This window comes from Ambystoma mexicanum, chromosome 3p (assembly GCF_040938575.1).
Source record: "Ambystoma mexicanum isolate Mex_15411 chromosome 3p, UKY_AmexF1_1, whole genome shotgun sequence".
Classification (NCBI taxonomy): domain Eukaryota; kingdom Metazoa; phylum Chordata; class Amphibia; order Caudata; family Ambystomatidae; genus Ambystoma; species Ambystoma mexicanum.
In genome coordinates, this window is record NC_090925.1 from 866,214,810 (window position 1) to 866,234,673 (window position 19,864).

Here is a 19,864-nt window from a genome sequence, read left to right on the forward strand (position 1 = left end):
GGATACAGCTCCTCTTCATGCTCCAGCATCTGGAGAGATGTACAGGGAACATGTTCTTGACTGAGACAAGTTCAGAGTAAGCTGGCTGTACTTTCATAGCCACACCCCTCCTCATTCTGTTGGTCTCTGATTGGTGGAAAAGCCCTGCTTGCTGCGTTGGATGGCAGGGAGTTTCCACTCTGGTCCTCCTGTGTTTGGCTCTTTCTATTGACCCGTTTGAACTTATGTTTAATTAAGGTGTCACTTGTCCTTATTTTCTTTTACTATTGTTTTGTCCTGGGCTCCTTTTAAGTATTATTTGTCCTGTCCTTGGGGCTCAGGTTTTTATTTTAGTAATTTAAGTAACCCTTACATTTCCCAAAGTTCCTCTATGGGGATTTGAACCCGGATCCTCCCATAGGTTCTATGGAGTTCCAAACATCCTGGACGTGTACTGGCACCTCGAGGGAAAATGCTAGGGCTTGTCCTATGAGGCCCTGTAGAGCCTCTCTACCATCTTGCAGCACAGAGCACACCACAGTCTTGGCTCCTGTTGTTCCAGCACCGGCATACTATGGGGCAGAAGACCAGCTGTTCCCCCTCGGGACACGAGCTGCTACACCTCCATAAGGCAGTCATGGGTAACTCTGTTGTGGGGATCTCAGCACTGTTTCACCACACAGGATGTTTTATTTTTGGAAATTAAAGAAAGACTCATCTAAGCCCTACCACTAAGATGAGTTCCCTATTCTAAAACACAACAAACAGGTGCTCATCAAGATGTCCAACAAATGAACATTTGACATCTGCCATACCACTACAAAAAGAATGAAAGATGATTTAATTTTGACCTGACCTTAGTCTCGGGAGGATAGCTCAGGGGCACGTCTTGCCTTGGAAGCAAGATGACACATTGCAACACAGGTTCGGACCCTAGGTCTGCTCTTAGAAACCTCTGGGTATTAAGCATGTTACAAATAACCAATTATAATTATACATTATAAGTTTTGCCTTAGAACAATATTTCTCTCTCTCTTTGCTAAATGGTTGGTGGCTGGTTTTCCGACCCCACCAAAGTGTTCTCAAGAGTCTTTTCTAGCACTGTGCTGGATGGTTCCAACATTCAAGCAAAACATCTCTCAATGTGCTTTGAGCAATAGTGCTTTGAGCAATAGTGCAGACAGTCTCTGGTTTATCTCCTCTTCTGGGATGTATTAAACCTAACAAGTTCCTCCGATTTGTATCTATCAATGTGACGAATCGAGAGGATTCACCCCTTCTCCCCAGTGTGAAGTGTAAGGAATCAAGAGTATGACTCGGACACAGTGGCATTATAGTTATTGTTAAAGACTTTTATTGATACAATTAAAGAGAGGGTTGGAGAACGCTGACCTATCCCTAACTTTAGGAGGCGTTTCCCTGCCTCAACAAAACAAAGGAACGTCCATCTCAGAATTTCCAAAACAACCAGTTTTCCGTCCTGTGTCCAAAATCCTAACCTGACCCTCGCACACTAAACTCAATATAACCTGAAGGGGAAAATGTCTTTTAGCTGATCACCTGCAGCTACTTTCCAAAGTTCCAACATAACATTCCAAAGTGTAAAAGAAACCAACAAAGTTCTACCAGTTAACCTCTTAAGTGCCAATGACGAGGAATCTCGTCCTTGACACCACGTTTGCAGTGCCAAGGATGAGATAGCTCGTCCTTTTTGGCACTTTGTTTTTTAATCCAACCCCCGGGCTATGTGAGGAAGAGGTTCCTCCTCACAGCTTGGGGGTTGGATTACCTTCAGTTTCACGTCGGTATGCGTAATGCACGCCGACATGAAACAAAATCATTTTCACTGCAGCAGCCATTTTCAGCTGCCGCAGTGAAAATGAAAGGTGAGTCTCCACCTTTCTCCCCCACTATCTCGATCACTATTGTGCTGTTCAGATCGATGAAGGTGTTGTTGGAAAGGGGAGATGCTTTGAAGCATTGCTGGGTGCGGAATGTTTGGTCAATTTTTGATTACCGGTCAATATAAAGCATGTATCCCACCTTAAGTGCGTTCTCCTGTACTTTCTAGTGTCACTCAATTCTTCTATGTTGGCTTTGCAGTTGTGCACATAGTCGCCCTCCTTTACGGGTTCGGCGATGAAAGTGGCTGGGTTGACAAGTCTACATCTCAGTATCTTGAGAGCTGGGTTTGACAGTAACACCTCATACCCTGAAGCTCTCTGTGTTGTCAATGTACTTTTTGGTCTTTCCAGTATTGAAAAGTCAGCATGCTCCACACAAAGAGTGGTGCTGCATCTCATGGTAATACTCGCCGTCATGATGCCTGCCCATCATGTTCCCAGCCCTCCAAGATGTCAGGCTGGAGCCAGGCCACAATCACCTACATGGCCCTGAAGGGCTTCTCCATCCCGCCAAAGACCCACTTGGAGTCAGACTTGGCGCTTGTGGCACCAGACTCACTCACTCCCATAGGATAACATTGGGGATTGGACTTGTAGTGCATTGATGGGGACAGGATGGATGGCCCCACATATTTCGGTTCCCAGAACTGCATGTGCGTTCTAGTCTTTTGGGTGTGGTTCAGCCCAGAGATACCTGGGATATCCAGAGACTGTTTAAGCCACACCCAGGCTGAGAAACATGCTTTGCGTTTTCTGCACCTGCAGCGTGACACTCACCGTGTTCGGATCGGTCTCCAGTAGGCCTGCGTCTGTCTTCTGCGCTCAGCTCCTGCAAGAACAAGAACACCGTTAGGAACAGCCTTACCTTGCGGCGCTTTTGCCCATCATTCATCGCTCCTTCTGTTCTGCGGGCACCTTCGGTGGTGTCATTCCCATCCTGGCACGCCGCTTCCTAAGGAAAAGGGAAAAGAACAGAAAAAAGGCATTAGTAAGCATTCTGCAAATCTTCGCTTATTTTTAAATACTGTACGAGCTTCAAACGCTTACCTGAATCCCAGCCGCTCTGGGGAACTCTGTCTCCGGAACTTCTCATCCATCAGCAAGAGGGAAAAGACACTCCAGGTTAGCTTGGAAACATCTAGAGGCGCCGCATACCGCACTTACCCACCGCATTTGTTCTTCATAACCGACATCCACGCTGAAAACGTTGCGGCACCTAAAAGACACAGAAAAAGAACTCCGTTCAATGCAAATACGAAAGGGGTGCATCGCGCATCGTGCTCTGACTCACCTTCAGCGCTACTCATCTCAGCAGCAAGCCGCCATCCCCGGACGCCTGCCATCATCTAAGGAAGGAAAGGAACGAAGTTAGAGAACTGTTCAAAAGACTCATTCTACTTACCTGTCAGACTCTTGCCAGTGAAGTAACTGAAAGCAGGACGGAGAGCACACTATCTAAGAAAACAAGGTGAGCTGTCGATCAAAGGGAAGGGTTGGACCCCGGGGAAGAAGGGGTTCAAGCACAGAGAGACAATAGGGAGTTAAACTCTACCAATCCTGTGTTTCAGGCCCAGTCTCCAGTCGAATAGCCTCCAGGGAAGGGTTTGAGGTCGTAAGAGGTCAGAACAGGCTGAGTGACATCCCCGTGGATACCAGGTGAGAGTTACACTGGCTGATTTGTCTGTTGCGAATACGGCGGCAGCCAATTCCTGTTTGCATGCATAGTGTCCTCTCATTGCTGGGTCTAATTTTCCAATGTAATATGCTAAAGGTTTGTGCCCCATGCTTGTCTTTTGTGTCAGTACTGCCGTCATAATCACTCCATTTGAGTGCGAGAATAAGAAAAATTCACTTTGATAGTCTGGGATCCCTAACACTGGAGCTTTGCATATTGCTCATCAAATACCTCAGTCATCTCAGTTGTCCATTGTAATGTACACTCCCCTCTTTGTGCTTCCTTCAGTGCACTCATTAAGGGCCTAGTGTAAGTGCTACAGTCAAATATCCATGTCCTGCAGTAATTACATAGTCCTAGAAACTGCTGCATTTGTCTTATGGTTGTGAGCATGGCTGTCTTGCGTATAGCTTCTGCTCTTTCTGGTGTCACTTTTCGCCGGTCTTGGGACATCAGTTGTCCAATGTACAACACTTCTTTCCAGCAATATTGTACTTTGGCCTTGTCTACCTTGTACCCTCTGTCTGCTAGTACTGTCAACATGTGCACAGAGTTATCTCTACACTGTGTTTCTGTCTTGCTGCAAATCAATATGTCGTCTTTGTACTGTATAACCATGCTCTCTAATTTTACATTTCCTAAGTCCATTTGAAGTACTCTGTTGAATATACAGAAGGTGATTTGCAGTACCCTTGAGGAAGTATGGTATGTTTCCACTTCTTATTTCTATATAGAAATAAAGTTAAGTCTTGTGAGTCTGGGTGTGATGGTATAGAGAAGAAAGCATTCTTCAAATCTATGACTGTGAAGTAGGTAGCTTCTGTGGAAATGCTCTACAAAATTGTTGTGGGATTTGGGACTAAAGGAAATTCTGCTTCTACAATATGGTTCAGAGGGCGCAAGTCCTGTATAAAGCGCCATGACCCCCTGTTGCCTTACTGACAGGGTACACTGCCGTGTTGCGCAGTGATTCTTATGGTACTAGGATGCTAAGAAACACAAAGGCTGCGGGGGTGTCCCCCACAACACCCTGCCCACTATAGTGAGCGGGGGCTGTGGGGTACACCCTGCAGCTCGACCAAGCAACAACAACAAAAAAAAGAAGAAAATAAAAAAAGCCAGGGGCTCCGGGGGTGTCCCCCGCAACACCCAGCTCACTATACTACACAGTATAGTGAGTGAGGGTTGTGGGGGACACCCTGCAGCTCACCCGAGCAAAAGAAAAAAAGTTGGGGACTGCGGGGGTGTTCCCGCAACACCCTGCTTACTATACAGTATAGTGAGCGGGAGTTGTGAGGGACACCTTGTAGCTCACGCGAGCAAAACAATAAAAATTGAAAAAAGAAAAAGGATCCTGCGGTGCCGGTTCCGATTACGGAAGTGAAAGGGAACCGGCGCCGCAGGAACACAGTGCGTCTGAAGGAAAGGTAAGTAGGGCGGGTGGTGGGGTGGTTGGGGTGTGAGTGAGGTTGTGTGTGAGGGGGTGTGTTTCAATCTGTGTGATTTTTAATGGATGTCCGCATGGGAAATGTACAAACATTTCTGTGTTGCGTACATTTCCCATGCAGACATTACCGTCGCGGACCATTCCGCAATGGAAAAATCAAACAGATTTGTCTGTGGACTGTCCTATTGAGGGTATAATGACATTCTGTTTGCTAAGAATGGGGTGCTCCCCACTACAGTAACCCCCATAGTTTCCTAATGGGAGTCATTGCCATGACGTCTGTGCATGCCAGTGTCCCGTCGTTTGGCTCTGCCATGTAGGATGGCTGTGTGTTATTCTGCACCTCCGGTATCTGTGGTGTCTGTGTCATGAGCTGGTGTGTCTACGGAAATGCATTTGGTGCCTGACCTTGTTGTTGTGTCTGGTCTTGGACATAGAACTCATTCTGTTTCCCTGGATATGCTGGCTGGTATTGCTTCCCCCATTCTGTAGCATCCCCCCTCTGCTTCTACATATCCTACAGATATGTACTATCTGTCTGCACACCCAGCACTGGGGTGGTTCTCTTATTTGCCTCTGATACTCTCCAGAGAACCATTCTGGACCCGGCTGCATTTGTTGTCTATATCCTCGCTATCCTCCTGGATATCCCCCTTGGCTTTGTTGCATTTGATGCCCATACCCGCATTCCTTTGGTGGCCCCCCTCTTCCGTGAAACGCATGCTGCACATCCTCCCGCCCCATTAACCCTCCTCCTGCGGGCAGCGATGTGTACTGTGTCTGTGGTGCGTTCTGTCCTCCCACGCTTGTTAACACTGTGCCTTCCATGGCGTATTTAGACAGTTTCTTCTGCACTAACTTTGCCTCCTCCTGCTTGCTTTCCTCATGCTTTTTCCTCGCGCTTTCTTGCATTAACCTGCAATAATGTACTATTGTAAGTTGTATTGCTGACCATGGTTTTGCTTCCATCCCCACCAACTTCTTTAGTTGCCTTTGCACCTACTGTGGTAACTTTTGGCATAGTACATGATAGAATAATGCCAAAGTGTTTTCCCATGGTTCTGGCGTTTCAAGGCACCATAACACTTGAATAGCCTGAATATATTGTATGGGGTCTTTGTCTTCCCCCACCCTACGTGCCATGATCGCACTGATATCTGGTGTGTCTGGGTACTGCATCTGTAGAGCTTACCAAGTGGTCACTGGGCAGTTAGCAAAAGGTGAACCATTGTGTGCCGTGTTCTGGGTTGTTGCTCCTGGGTACCCCTCCCTTTTCCATATGTCATCGGCAGCCTCTCCGAGGTTTGCCACTAGTAAACCCTTTATGTCCTCCACTGCTAATTTTTGTCCTGCTGTCATTCTCTCCATTTTGTATATCCATTTCCCTGCACCCGTGGTCAACGAGGGCAGCCTACACCTCAACATTTCCTTGTCGATATGTTTCCACGGTATGTATTGAGGTTACCCCATCCCTTTTCCAGTAAGGTGAACTGTGTCAGCCCGCTTCCCCATCCAGTCTCCCGGTGTCTTCGGTGGATGCGAATGCCCTTGCTAGTTCTCCCCTCCTTTGTGCTGGAAGGTCACTGAGCCTTTGCACTGAGATCCTCCTCATTGGGACACCCGCTCCCTTCTTTCCTCTCTCTCTCTCTCTGGCCACCCACTCTGGGCCCTCTTCCTGCTCCTTCCCGTGGGGCTAAGAACCTTGGTGTCATCTTCGACTCTACCCTCTCCTTCTTGTCTCACATTTCTGACGTTTCTAAGAAGACAAACTATCAGCTGCACCTCCTCTGAGGTATTCCTTTTCTCACTTTCCCCCCAGAGGCTCACTGTCACCAGAGCTTCGGTCCTCTCTAGGCTGGAATATTGCCACAGCCTATTTCTAAATGTTCCTGCCTCTACCCTTCGACCTTTACAATTTATCCAGAACAGGACTGCGAGACTTGCCCTTTGCATCAAGCCCAGCAATCCCATCTCTCCAGCTCTGAACCCTCTTCACTGGCTCCCTGTGGCTGCAAGGATCAACTTTAGGACCCTCTGCATCATCCACAAGGCTCATCCGCCTCCAACTCTCTGAGGGTCACATGCTTCTCCAAGCAGAGAGTTGGGGCAGATCTATCTCCAGTTGCCCTTGCACTGCCTCCGGGCACCCCAGCACTTAAGGGTCTGTATCTGCAACCCTACAGTCCCTTCTCTCTGCACTTATGAGCCACCCGCTGGTTGTACTTGTGAGTTAACTGCACTTGCCCCTTTCACTCCCCCCTGGCACTTCCCCCCCCTTCTCCTCTTCCCCGCACTTGCGTGATATGAAGGACACAAGGCCTAGTAAGATCGTTATGTTGTCCTCCCTTTGTTTTCCCCTCCTTGTCTTGTCATGCTTAGAAACACTTGTTTACAGGCGCGTTATGAATGTCACATTGTAAAGACTGGAGGAGGATGTCTGTACTCCTGCTCTCTATATGGTAGAGGAGAGGCACAGAGGACCCCAGCCCAGATTCTCTATTACGGTAGCTATGGTCGAGCAATCAAGGCCTATCTTCTCAGTAGGTGATGCAGCTGGTTCTTAAGTACAGTGTAGTCCCCAAGCTCCCACAATGGAATGTCCACACACTGTATTAGTGAAAACACAGTCTTTATATAATTAAGGTTCAAGTTTATATACACAATCACAATAACTCACTTTGTGCTTGGTTAATCTACAATGGCAAATATATACACAGTTCTGGTGGTACCTCAATTACTATCAGATTTCATAAAAGTCCATCAACTGGGCTTAGTTTAAATGTCACGCAAAACAAGTAATAAAGAGAACCAACAATAGGAATAGGAGGAAAGCAGTTCGTTAGAACAATTGGCATAATACGGGCCCATGTTACGCTCACCTGGTTTCTGCTGTGACGTTGGGGCACGGTTGAGCCCTCCCTGTATTCGGCTCCCCTGGATCGATTCTCATCCCCCTGCTGTAGTCACCAAGCACCCACAAAGGAATGTCCACACACTGTATTAGTGAAAACACAGTCTTTATATAATTAAGGTTCAAGTTTATATACACAATCACAATAACTCACTTTGTGGTCGGTTAATCTACAATGGCAAATATATACACAGTTCTGGTGGTACCTCAATTACTATCAGATTTCATAAAAGTCCATCAACTGGGCTTAGTTTAAATGTCACGCAAAACAAGTAATAAAGAGAACCAACAATAGGCATAGGAGGAAAGCAGTTTGTTAGAACAATTGGCAGAATATGGGCCCGTGTTACGCTCACCTGGTTTCTGCTGGGACGTTGGGGCACGGTTGAGCCCTCCCTGTATTTGGCTCCCCTGGATCGATTCTCATCCCCCTGCTGTAGTCCCCAAGCACCCACAAAGGAATGTCCACACACTGTATTAGTGAAAACACAGTCTTTATATAATTAAGGTTCAAGTTTATATACACAATCACAATAACTCACTTTGTGCTCGGTTAATCTACAATGGCAAATATATACACAGTTCTGGTGGTACCTCAATTACTATCAGATTTCATAAAAGTCCATCAACTGGGCTTAGTTTAAATGTCACGCAAAACAAGTAATAAAGAGAACCAACAATAGGCATAGGAGGAAAGCAGTTTGTTAGAACAATTGGCAGAATACGGGCCCGTGTTACGCTCACCTGGTTTCTGCTGGGACGTTGGGGCACGGTTGAGCCCTCCCTGTATTCGGCTCGCCTGGATCGATTCTCATCCCCCTGATGCTGCCCAGTACAGTGTTCTGGATGCTGATACTGCCCCTGCGGGAACACGAGAGGTAATAAGAAGGGGGTGGAAGTATCGTGACTCTCTTCGGATCTTTCGTGCCAAAATGAGGCGAGTAAGCGTTTACCCATATAGGCTCACCTGGTATTTAGTGAGGGCGAGCTCACCGTCCTGCTTCTCTTCAGCAGGGTTGCTTCCCGATGACCCAGTTGCTTCACTGGTCCGTTGATGTGGTGGCCCAGACCGGCTGGGACCGAACCACTTTGAAGGTAAGAGTTTTCGTGTTAATTATTGTTCATATGAGTATTAATTCCATGTCACATGATTTAAGTTCATTCTTTTATAATGTCTCTTTCTCTCCTACAGGTGACGGCGACCCAGCGGAGCCGTTACGCCGGTGAAGGACTTCGAAGTGTTCCCCAAGAGGATGACAAGTTGTAATCTTAAGGTAAGCGCGAGATGAGATGGCTTGCGACCTTAAATGATGTGCCTATCAGGTTTCCAAGCTTATTTCTCCTTTTCTCCTGCAGGGATGGTCTGGCGGCGTCCTGAGAAGAGTTGCGGAGCGCGGACCTGATGGCAGTGAAAGAAGTCCGTGACTGCGTTGAAGCTGACCGGTGAGTTGGTGCTCGAGTCGAGAGTCAGGTAAGTTCGCTCTGGCCGGTCAAGGATGTAGTCACTGTGAGTCGGTAAGAGGCACTTCAGTGATGATTCGGTTGGTTCTGATGGAGAAAAAAACAGGTAAGTGTGCCTCTGCAATGGTTTTGCTGACTCTGCAGGTAAAATGCTTCTCCGCGATGGTTTTGCTGTTTCTGCAGGTAAGATGCTTCTCCGCGATAGTTTTGCTGTTTCTGCAGGTAAGATGCTTCTCCGCGATGGTTTTGCTTTACAACAGGTAAGTGGTTCCTCCGAGATGGGTCATAGGAGAACAGGATGGATGCTTGGTCGGGAGGGTTGCACAGGAACATAGGTAAGGTGCTTCTCAGGCGGCAGTGAGCATTACGCTGCTTGGGCAGAATAACGCGAAGCCTAGGCCAGCGGGCGTGGTAGTCTTAAATAGCCTGGTCTCGGCCACGCCCCCTTGCTCTGCTAGATGGTTCCACCCTGCCACTCCTGAAAGCTTTTGCACGTGCAGCTTCTTGGATTCCTATGGCCATGCCCGGCCCAGATGGGAGTGGCTGACTGAGATGAAATGGGATAGCATGTGCCCAGGGGAACAGGTGTGCAGAGCACACTTTCTTATGAGCATGGTGCCAAAGTCCAGTGGCCATGACAGCCCGTTACCTAGACACAGTTCTGTATGAGGATGCCCCCATCTGTTACTCTCACCTGGTATCCACGGGGACGCCACCCAGCCCTGGTTGGATGATTTGCACTCTCGAACCCTCTCCCAGTCCCTTGGTGTAAGGCCTCTGGTTAAAGATGGGTCTGCAATATAGGAGAGCTGGATTCAATACAAGATTGTCTTTATGTTTTCCCACCTCCCTTGGCCTCAACTCCTTCCTCCCCCTTGGGCCCTCTCCACCTTAATATTGTGAAAGGTGGATTCTCCGTCCTGCTCCTCGTGGCAGGGGCACGTAGATGTAGGGGGCAAGCAGCGACCAAGTTACTTCACTGGTGCAAGCCCCCCCTGTGGGAATCCGGGCCTGCTGCGACTCTGTATGGGTTTGCTGCTTTACAGTCTTTATATGCAGTTCTTACGTTCCTCTTAGTTCGAATAATAATGTCTTGCTTCTTTCCTTTTAGGTATGGAGAGGTAGTTTGGTGTCATGCAGTTTGAAGATGAGCATGGACCGGTGGGCGAAAGCGCTGTGTACACGATGCTGTCTGGTGAGTAATGCGCGATGCGCGGCGCTGTTTTGGCTTTTATATTGCTACCCTGTGTCTTTTCTCTCCTTGCAGGTTGAGATGTTCCTCACCGAGCGCCGTAATGTTCCAGCAATGATACTGACAAGGAGATGACTACCCAGGTAAGATTTGTGTGGCTTTCTTTATTTGGGAGGAAACGTGAGTAAACGCTTACTAATGCTGTCTTTCTTTCTCCTCTTTCCAGGTTATGGTATTCCAGGATGCATGCGGTGCCGGATGATGGAGTTCGTACCTTCAAGTGAGTAGAACTGAAGTCGGCGATGGATTGAAGACAGGATACTGTTCCAGGTATGTTTCGTAGTGTTCTTTCTCTCTTTGCAGGTCCTTGGTTTCAGGTAAGCCGGCATCAAAGAACTGGACACAGTGAGCGTTACGCTGCCCACAGCAGAATAACACAAAGAATGTTCTGCTGTTTGGGTGTGGTTTAAATAGTCTCAGGTAAAGTAGCCCAGGTAAAATAGTCCCAGGCCTGCCACACCCAAAGTAGTCCAGGTAAAGTAGTCCCAGGCCAGCCACACCGAAAAGACTAGACCGCAGAGCTCAGTTCCTTATAACTGAGCTATGTGTGTGCCTCCATGTTGGCTGAGCCCCCCCCCCGCCAAGTTAAATAGTCCCAAGTAAATAGTCCCGTTCTAATGTTAGACTGGCTCCTAGAGAATCTTGGATGAGGTTTTAAGGCCTTTGACCTGGCCCTAACTGGAAGGCTGACCCGCCAGTGAGGGCCAGGGGCAAGGGTCATGACACACCTGGGCAACCTGTATATAAAGATGTATCGTACAAGCCCAGTCCATATATTGTTCATAAGAGCCTTATGGTATAGGGTATCCCAAGGATCTGGTCACCAAACCAAATTCAGGAAGCAGCCGCACCGCCAGGAATTCCACATGAACTCCTGTGCAGAAAACACGACAGAACATAAATGATAAGGCAATAAAGGACAAGGATTTGGAGGCCATGTCCCTCCGATGCATTTCCAGCATAACAGCCCCCCCCCCCCCCCAGACTGAGGTTGGGGCGTCTAATCTAACACGGAATTGATACCCTCATCCAGATGGTCAACATACCTTCTGGAAAGGCCATCTGCATTTTCATGACTCTTCCCTGGTCTATGCTCTATAGTGCAGGGTAATGGACCACCTGAGCCGTTTCGGGTTTTCACCCTTCATCTGCATAAGCCACTTCAGGGGCTTATGGTCTGTTTGGACCTTGGAGGTAGACCCTCTAAGGCAGGGCCTAAAACGCCTAAGGCTCCAAACTATACTGAAACATTCCTTTTCAACAGTAGCCCACCTAAGTTCTCTACCCTTGAGTTGTCTACTGATGAATATGATCAGATCTTCCCTCCCTTTTTCATCTAACTGGGACAAGACAGCTCCAATTCCGGTTGTCGCAGGCATCCGTCTGGACGATAAAGGGCTTGCTGTAACCAGGCGCGCACAACAAAGGTGCCCTACACAGACTTTCTTTTAAGCCAAAAAAGGCCCTTTCCCTGTCTTTTATCCAATTAACCTTCCTCGGTTGTTTGGACGAAGTCAGAGCTGTCAGAGAGGCAGCCATAGTTCGCAATGAAGTTGCGATAATACCCAGTGAGGCCCGAAAAGGCTCTCACCTGTACATTGCTGGGGAGAGGTTGGCTTTGACCCACTCCTACCTCATGACCAAGATATGTGACTTTCCCCTGAGCTATCTGGCACTTGGTGGCCTTGATAGTGAGGGTAGCCCTTTTTAAGGCCTGCAACACTTTATCCAAGTGAGTCAAATGCTCCTCCCAAGTGGAACTGTAGACAGCGATGTCGTCTAAGTAGGCCACACAAAAGGCCTCCAGCCCACGGAGTGCATGATTGACTAAACGTTGGAAAATGGCAGGGGTATTCTTCAACCCAAAAGGCATGACTAAACTGGTAGAGCCCCTCAGGTGTTGAGAATGCAGTCTTTTCCTTGGCATGGTCCGTCAGAGCTATTTGCCAATAGCCTGAGGTAAGGTCAAAGGTGCTCACAAATTTGGCAGCACCTATGGTGTCCACGAGCTCATCAGCCCTGGGCAATGGGTGCGCTTCAGTTTTGGTGATGGCATTGACCCCTCTGTAGTCCACACAGAACTGCCAATCCTTGGTACCTGCCTGGGAACTTGCCTTGGGGATAAGGACCACTGTACTGGACCAGGAACTAGTTGAGGCTTCAATAACACCCAGATCCAACATCTTGGCAACCTCAGCCTAGATGTGGTTCTTAACTGTATCTGACATACGGTAGCACCTGCTTTTCACAGGCATACTGTCACCAGTGTCAATTTTATGCCTACACCATGGTGTAAATCCTGGTGTCAGTGAGAACAGGGAGGCATACTGCCGGAGCAAAGCCCTGCAGGCCCTCTGCTGCTCCGTCATCAGATCTGGAGAGAGATGCACTCCCTCCACTAAGCCATCCTGAGGGTTGCTATGTGGCAAATCAGGAAGGGGCTCACTCTCATCCTCTTCTTGCTCTGAAGCCAGCAGGAGACATGAGACTTCTGCTCACCTATGGAAAGGCTTGAGTCTGTTAACATGGAATACCTGAGGGGCTACCCCCGGGACTCCCATGTCAACCAGATAATTGACTTTTCCCATCTTGGAGATTATACTGAAGGGTCCAGACCACTTATCTCCCAAAACTTGAGGCTTGGTAGGCTCCATCACAAGGATCTCCTGTCCTGGAGTCCAATCCATGTCCAAGGCTTTAAGGTCATGCCAGTACTTGTTCAATTCCTGGCTGGCCTTGAGATTTGCTGTCGCCTGACCCATCATCTGTGTCATCCTCCAACTGAGGCCTAACACATAGTCCCCCACTTGCTTGGCAGGACCTGGAGGGGTTGCTTCCAAACCTTCTCTGATCAAGGCAAGAGGTCCCCTCACTGGATGGCCAAAGAGTAACTCAAAGGGGCTGAAACCAACACCCTCTTGAGGTACCTCTCTGTAAATCAACAACAGGCATGGCAGGAGGAGATCCCATTTTCTCCATAGAGGCTCTTCCAAAGCACCTAGCATGCCGTTGAGAGTTTTATTAAATCTCCCAACCAGACCATTGGTCTGGGGATGGTAAGAGGTGGAGAACTTGTAGGTTACCCCGCACTCTTTCCACAAGGTTTGCATGTAACTCGACATGAAGTTGGATCCTCCGTCAAAGACAACCTCCTTAGGGAATCCAATATGGGTGAAAATGCCCAGGAGAGCCCTGGCAAACACCTTGGCAGTAACAGTCCAAAGGGATATAGCCTCAGGGTCCCGGGTGGCATGACCAACCAAGACCAGAATGAACCGATGTCCACCTGAAGTGGGAGGGTCAAGGGGACCAACAATGTCGATGCCCACCCTTTAAAATTGTGTGCCAACCACTGGCAATGGCTGCAGTGGGGCAATGACACTGGCTCCAGTCTTGCCAGACAACTGACAGGTTTGGCAGGTCCTGCAGTGGGACTCCACTTCTACTCCCATTCAGTGCAAGTAGAAATGGGCAGAGAGCCTTTGCTTTTTCTTCTTGGTCCCAAGATGACCAGCCAAGGGCACCTCATGCGCCAACTGCAGCAGGAAGGGCCTGTAAACCTGGGGTACCACCAACCTCTTGAGCGCACCAGGTTCAGGCTTAGTGGGCTCACCCTCCCAATAGATCTGGAATGTCCTGGGCCCTTCTCCCTGTTTCTGGGACAGGGCTGTTTCCTCAGACCCTCGAGGAAGTGGCACGATCTCTGACCCCTACAGAAGTCCACCCGGGACGGTCCCACTTCAGCCAACAGGCATTGAAGGTCCAGTGGTCCTCCTGCCTCTTCTCCCTCAGTAGTCGAATTTGGGTTTTCCAGTGGACCCAGCCTGTCCAGAGCATGAATCCCAATGGATGCTGCTGAAGCAGCAGGAAGATAAAGGGTCCCTTTCGCAGAGGCGGCTTTCTTGCTCTTCCTTCTTCGTGCCATGGGTTTCCCCGTCGGCGAGGATACTGGACTCGCAGCCGGACCCAGTGTGACCTGTGATCGGGTGACCGCCACAGCAGCCATGGGTAGGCCATCCGCGATCATCACCATTTCTACCAAATCATTTCCTAACAAAATGTTAGCAGGCACGTTGTCCTGAACTAGGACAGGAAGCATTGCTGTCTTGTCTCCAATCGTAATGTTGACTACAGGCGATAATTTGGGAGGCCCACCAGCTAACCTGGGAGTTTTCAGAGGAGCACCTACATAGTCCTCTGGCAGGAGCAGGATCCTGTCCACCATTGTCATGCTCGCCCCAGTGTCTCTGAAGCCAGTAGAAGGCTGGCCATTCAAGAGAACACTTCTCAAAAACCTACGGGTGTCCTGTGGGATTGTCGCCAGTACTTCTGCGTACTGGTCCCAGACCCCAAGGGACACTAGGAAATCTCTACAGGAGCACTGGATGTGAAGCCTGTAGAGGAGGGGAGGACAGTGGCCTCCACCTCAGGCATGGTAAGGGTAGGTCAGGCTGACAGCCTGGACTCCAAAGTGCCTTACGTTTACACTTGGGGTCACCCTTCTTGTGATCCAGAACCCCACAGTCCCAACAAGTACCAGGAATGCAGAGTACAGTACTGGAACCACTGGGAACCTGCTTTGCAGCAGGTGGACCACTACTCTTACTCCCACCCACATAGGACTTATCCCCACTAGATCTTTGGGTCTTAGAAGAGGAAGGTTTTGGTTTACTCGACTGTGACTGCTTCTGAGACTCCTCAGCCTTCTGAGAGGTTCCCTTTTCTTTGTTCTTATCCTTCCCACTGGAGTCCTTAGGGAACACCCGGTGGGAGACCCACTTGTCAGCCAGCCTGGCCAGTTTAAAGGGATCTAAGATGTTCTGGTCAGCAACATACTGAAGCAGCTCCAGTGAACAGGCTTCCGAAAAATTCTCAAAAAACAAAAGGTGTGACAATTCACCTTGTATCCATCAATCCACCCCATCAACTTTGTATATGCAGCACTCACCCAGTCAATCCAAGACACATTCTCTCTTTTCTTAAATACCCTGAACCTTTTAAGGTATTAGGTAGGTGTCTTGCCAAACCTGGCAAACAAAGCAGACTTCATGCACTCATACTGACCCCTTTCTTCAACATTCAGTTTCAGAAAATAGTCATATCCAGTCTCTGAGGCACTCTGCTTAACAAACACTTAGCCCAATCTCTTTTATTAACATCATGAATTGCACAAGCCATCTCAAACGCTTCAATCCATTGGAGTATCTCAAAACCCTCCACATACACACCAACCAAATATTTCATAAACTTGGTGGCTGGGGACCTGACACTCTCGACTGGTTTCGCTGAAGTCTCCACTCTAGCTTTCTCCAGCTGACTTTTTTGGTGCTCAGTGTCCCTATCTTTGAGTATCACTTGTTGTACCAGCTTCTGTTGCCAACTTTTTGTATTGAAAGGCTAACTGTTCCCGTTGTAGCTCAAATTTTAAAAGTTCAATCTTCAGGGCTTCCCCCTGACAAGCAGTGCTGGGGTTCGGAACAGAGGCAGCAGGAATGGTGGGATTCCCAGAATCAGATTCAACAACAGCTCCAGGGGTAGGGCCCTCATTGGTCACACCCCCCTCTTCAAGAGCTTCACAATCAGTCTGGTAGACCACCAAGGCAGCTATCAGCTCAGCCCTAGACTTATCCTCAAAGTCTAACTCCCTGGCTTCACAAGCACCCTGGATAGCCTCTAAGCTCATCCGAGTCAATTTACCATTCACAATAGATTCCATTGCTTGTAATGTAGTTATCTGGTACACAACTAAACCTCAATTTAACAAAGTATAGATATTTTGTAAGCGGCAAGGTTACACACTGATTCTTATAACTATAAGCATCCCACTGCGGCCACCAGTGTAAAGACTGGATGGGTTTCTGTACTCCTGCTCTCTGTATGGTAGAGGAGAGGCACAGAGGATCCCAGCCAAGATTCTAAATTACGGTAGCTATGGTCGAGCAATCAAGGCCTAGCTTCTCAGGAGGCGATACAGGCTGGTTCTTAAGTACAGTGTAGTCCCCAAGCACCACAAAGCAATGTGCACACACTTTATTAGTGAAAACACAATCTTTATATAATTAAGGTTCAAGGTTATATTCACAATCACAATAACTCACTTTGTGCTCGGTTAATCTACAATGGCAAATATATACACAGTTCTACGTGGTACCTCAATTACTATCAGATTTCAAGTAATAAAGCGAACCAACAATAGGCATAGGAGGAAAGCAGTTGGTTAGAACAATTGGCAGAATATGGGCCCCGTTACCTAGACACAGTTCTGTATGAGGATCTCCCCCCCCCACCTGGGCAACCTGTAAATAAAGATATATCATACAAGCCCAGTCCATATATTATTCATAAGAGCCTTATTTCCTTCTAAATAGTTCTACAACCCCAATGTACCTAGAATAGCAGAGTTCGACGTTGGGTCATCGACGGATCCTTCCTGAGCGGCTCCCTTTAAGGCAGGAGCCACGGATCGTTGAGATCCCATGAGGAAAAAGGGTGAACACTGTCGTTGCGCCAACAGCTTCGGTTCTTGCGTTGCTCGTTGATGATCGCTTGAAAACGTCCTGCAAGCTGAGGCGTGTGTTACACATCGACGACGAGTGTTCGTTGCCGCAAAAGAGTCAATGAAGAACTTTCGCCCAGCAAGGACGTCGGTCGTCAGTGCCTGGCGTCAGCGAACGAGACGGGACCATGGCTGGCTTTACTAGCTTCGTCTGCGTCACTAAGGTCCTCGGGTGGTGGGAAACCAACCGGCAGATTCTGCTCGGTCGTCGACGGCCTTGACTTTCTCCGGCAGGACAAAAGGGGTCGATGAGGATGAGCAAGGGAGTCCTTTAATCAAATGTCTTAGGCAAAGGGAGCGCGGCAGTCGGTGACGATGGACGGCTGTCCGGTGCTTCTCTTCTTTCTCCTCGACGGTCCCCTTCTCTGGTTGGCTGCCATTCGTAGTTCTGTCTACCAGGGAGCTTTGGCAAAGATCAGCTGGTGCATATGGTCCCTCATAGCTCGGGAAGAGGTCTCCTAGGAAGCTCCTCTCTTGGATCAATTCCTTGATGGCAGAGCAGCTTTCAGATTAACGAAGGACAGCAGCAGCAGTTCTTCTTCTTCTTCCAGTGGGCTTCAAAGTTAAGCATCAGTTTCAACTTCAGCTTCTGAACGATTTCTAGCAGTGAGAGGCTCCCAAATATACTGTTGATCTCCCATTCACTCTGCTGGGTCACACTCAGGCAACCAATCATTCAGAAGGGCATTCAGGCAGTCAGGCAGCCAATCAGGCGCACAGTGCATTCAGGCCATTCTTCTCCATCCAGACACTCACAACACAGAATGTGGATTCGGACAAGCACTCTGCCATTCAGCACTACACACTGCATTCATACCAGTTTCGGGGAGGTCTGTCTCATTCATTGTGTCAAACACCAGATACTAGACACCAGAGGCGTAACCAGGATTGTCTAAAAAGTGGGGTTTGAAGCTAATGTAGTTGGGCCCAACACAGTGTCATAAACATCTATAAATGCCCCACAGCGCTGCTGAGAGGGCATTTACGGATTGTGGGTGGGCCTTTCCCTCTCAGGCCCTACCCTGTCTATGCCTCTGCTAGACACTCATAACACAGAATGCGTATTTGTCACACACTCCATTCACCCAGGTCCCACCCCATGGGCCGACCCACAACATACAGTCATTGGGAAGGCTCCAGCCAGTCTGGCCTGGACTTCCCCACAACACTATATATGGAACTTCCACCCAACAGCCAGTCAGGGGGAAGGGACAGAGTCAGGGCTTCCCTGGACTTTGGGAAAAGTGAGGTAACAGGCGATAGAAAGCAAGAGGCTACGGGGGCCATCTTGTCTCCATCAGGAATCCACTGATTCCAATGACAGGGCCTGGGCATCCCAAAATGGAGGATGCGCAAGGCACTTGTCAATTCAACACAGAGCTGCCACCAGCCCATACCCTGCTCTATGGGCCACACACAGGTGCCCAAAAACATACACTAGGAGTACAGGGTCGTATTCCCACCCATGGGTTACATAAGGGTATCCCAAGGGTCTGTTCACCAAACCAAATACTGGAAGAACCACACTGCCAGGAGTACCACATGAACTCCTGCGTGGAAAACAAGCAAGAACATACATGAAAAGGCAATAAAGGACAAGGATTCGGAGGGCCTGTCCCTCCGATGCATTTCCAGCATATCACGCACATCACATCTTATATCACATATGGGGTTAAGTCATCCATGCCATGCGATGTAGCTCTAGAAAGATGTGGTCTCTCATCCTTGTCAACCCACAATCCCCCTGTGTCTCTGTCTGCTCCCCATGTTGAGCTTTGATCCGTTTATTTCACTGTCAATCAATGATCAAGTTGCCCTACTCCCTCATCCTCACTTCCTACCAAGTCATCTTCTGACTCAGTGTCTCCCAAGTCACTGCCGAAATCGTCATGGAAGCTCAGTCTCATCAGTACCTTTGTTACCTGTGGTTCCCGTTCTAGGTCAGTCAAGATCTCACAGCCCCCCCTCATGGAGGATCCTGTGTTGGTTTTGTCTGGCAGCTTAGCTACCCTATCACATTTTTTGCTGCGCTCTTGCTCTGCTTCCCTATCTCTTCCTTTGTTGTCATCACAAGTGGACGATCCCAACCTTAGTCTTATGTCTCTACTGCACGCTCCTTCTCCTCCTTGCATTTGTGCTCTCTTGCGAACCGCTCTGTTTGCCACTTCCTCCTTTCCCTCTTTACTAAAACTTGTCTTTCCTTCTTGTCTTCCTCTATTCTCCTTTCTATGTCTTTGAGCTCTCCTCATTTCTCGCTCTTTCTCTTTTGCCTTTAGCTTTTCCCTTCTCACTTTCTCGCATTCCTCCTGTTTTCTTTTCTTTTCTCTCCATCTCTTCAATTATCTCTGCCCACTTTTGTGCTTCCTTGCTCTCTTTGCAACCTGCTATTTCCCGACTCGCCCCTCCTGTTTCTCCTGCTGTCTTCCCATCTAATTTCAGGAGTATTAATCCTCCTAACCACTCGTTCAATGCTATATTCTCCAGCCCTTCCCTTGTGCTTGTCTGGGGCTGCCTGTGTATCCCTTTTCCACCTCCTGCAGGTGCGACCCCTTTCTGCCCCTCCTCCCTGGCATATGGTGGAGGTGCGAATGTTGGATTTGTATACCCCTTTGCTGCTTTCAATTCTCATATAGGGTACAGTTCCTGTGCTCCCGCTGCAGGCCTTTCGCTCTAATGGTC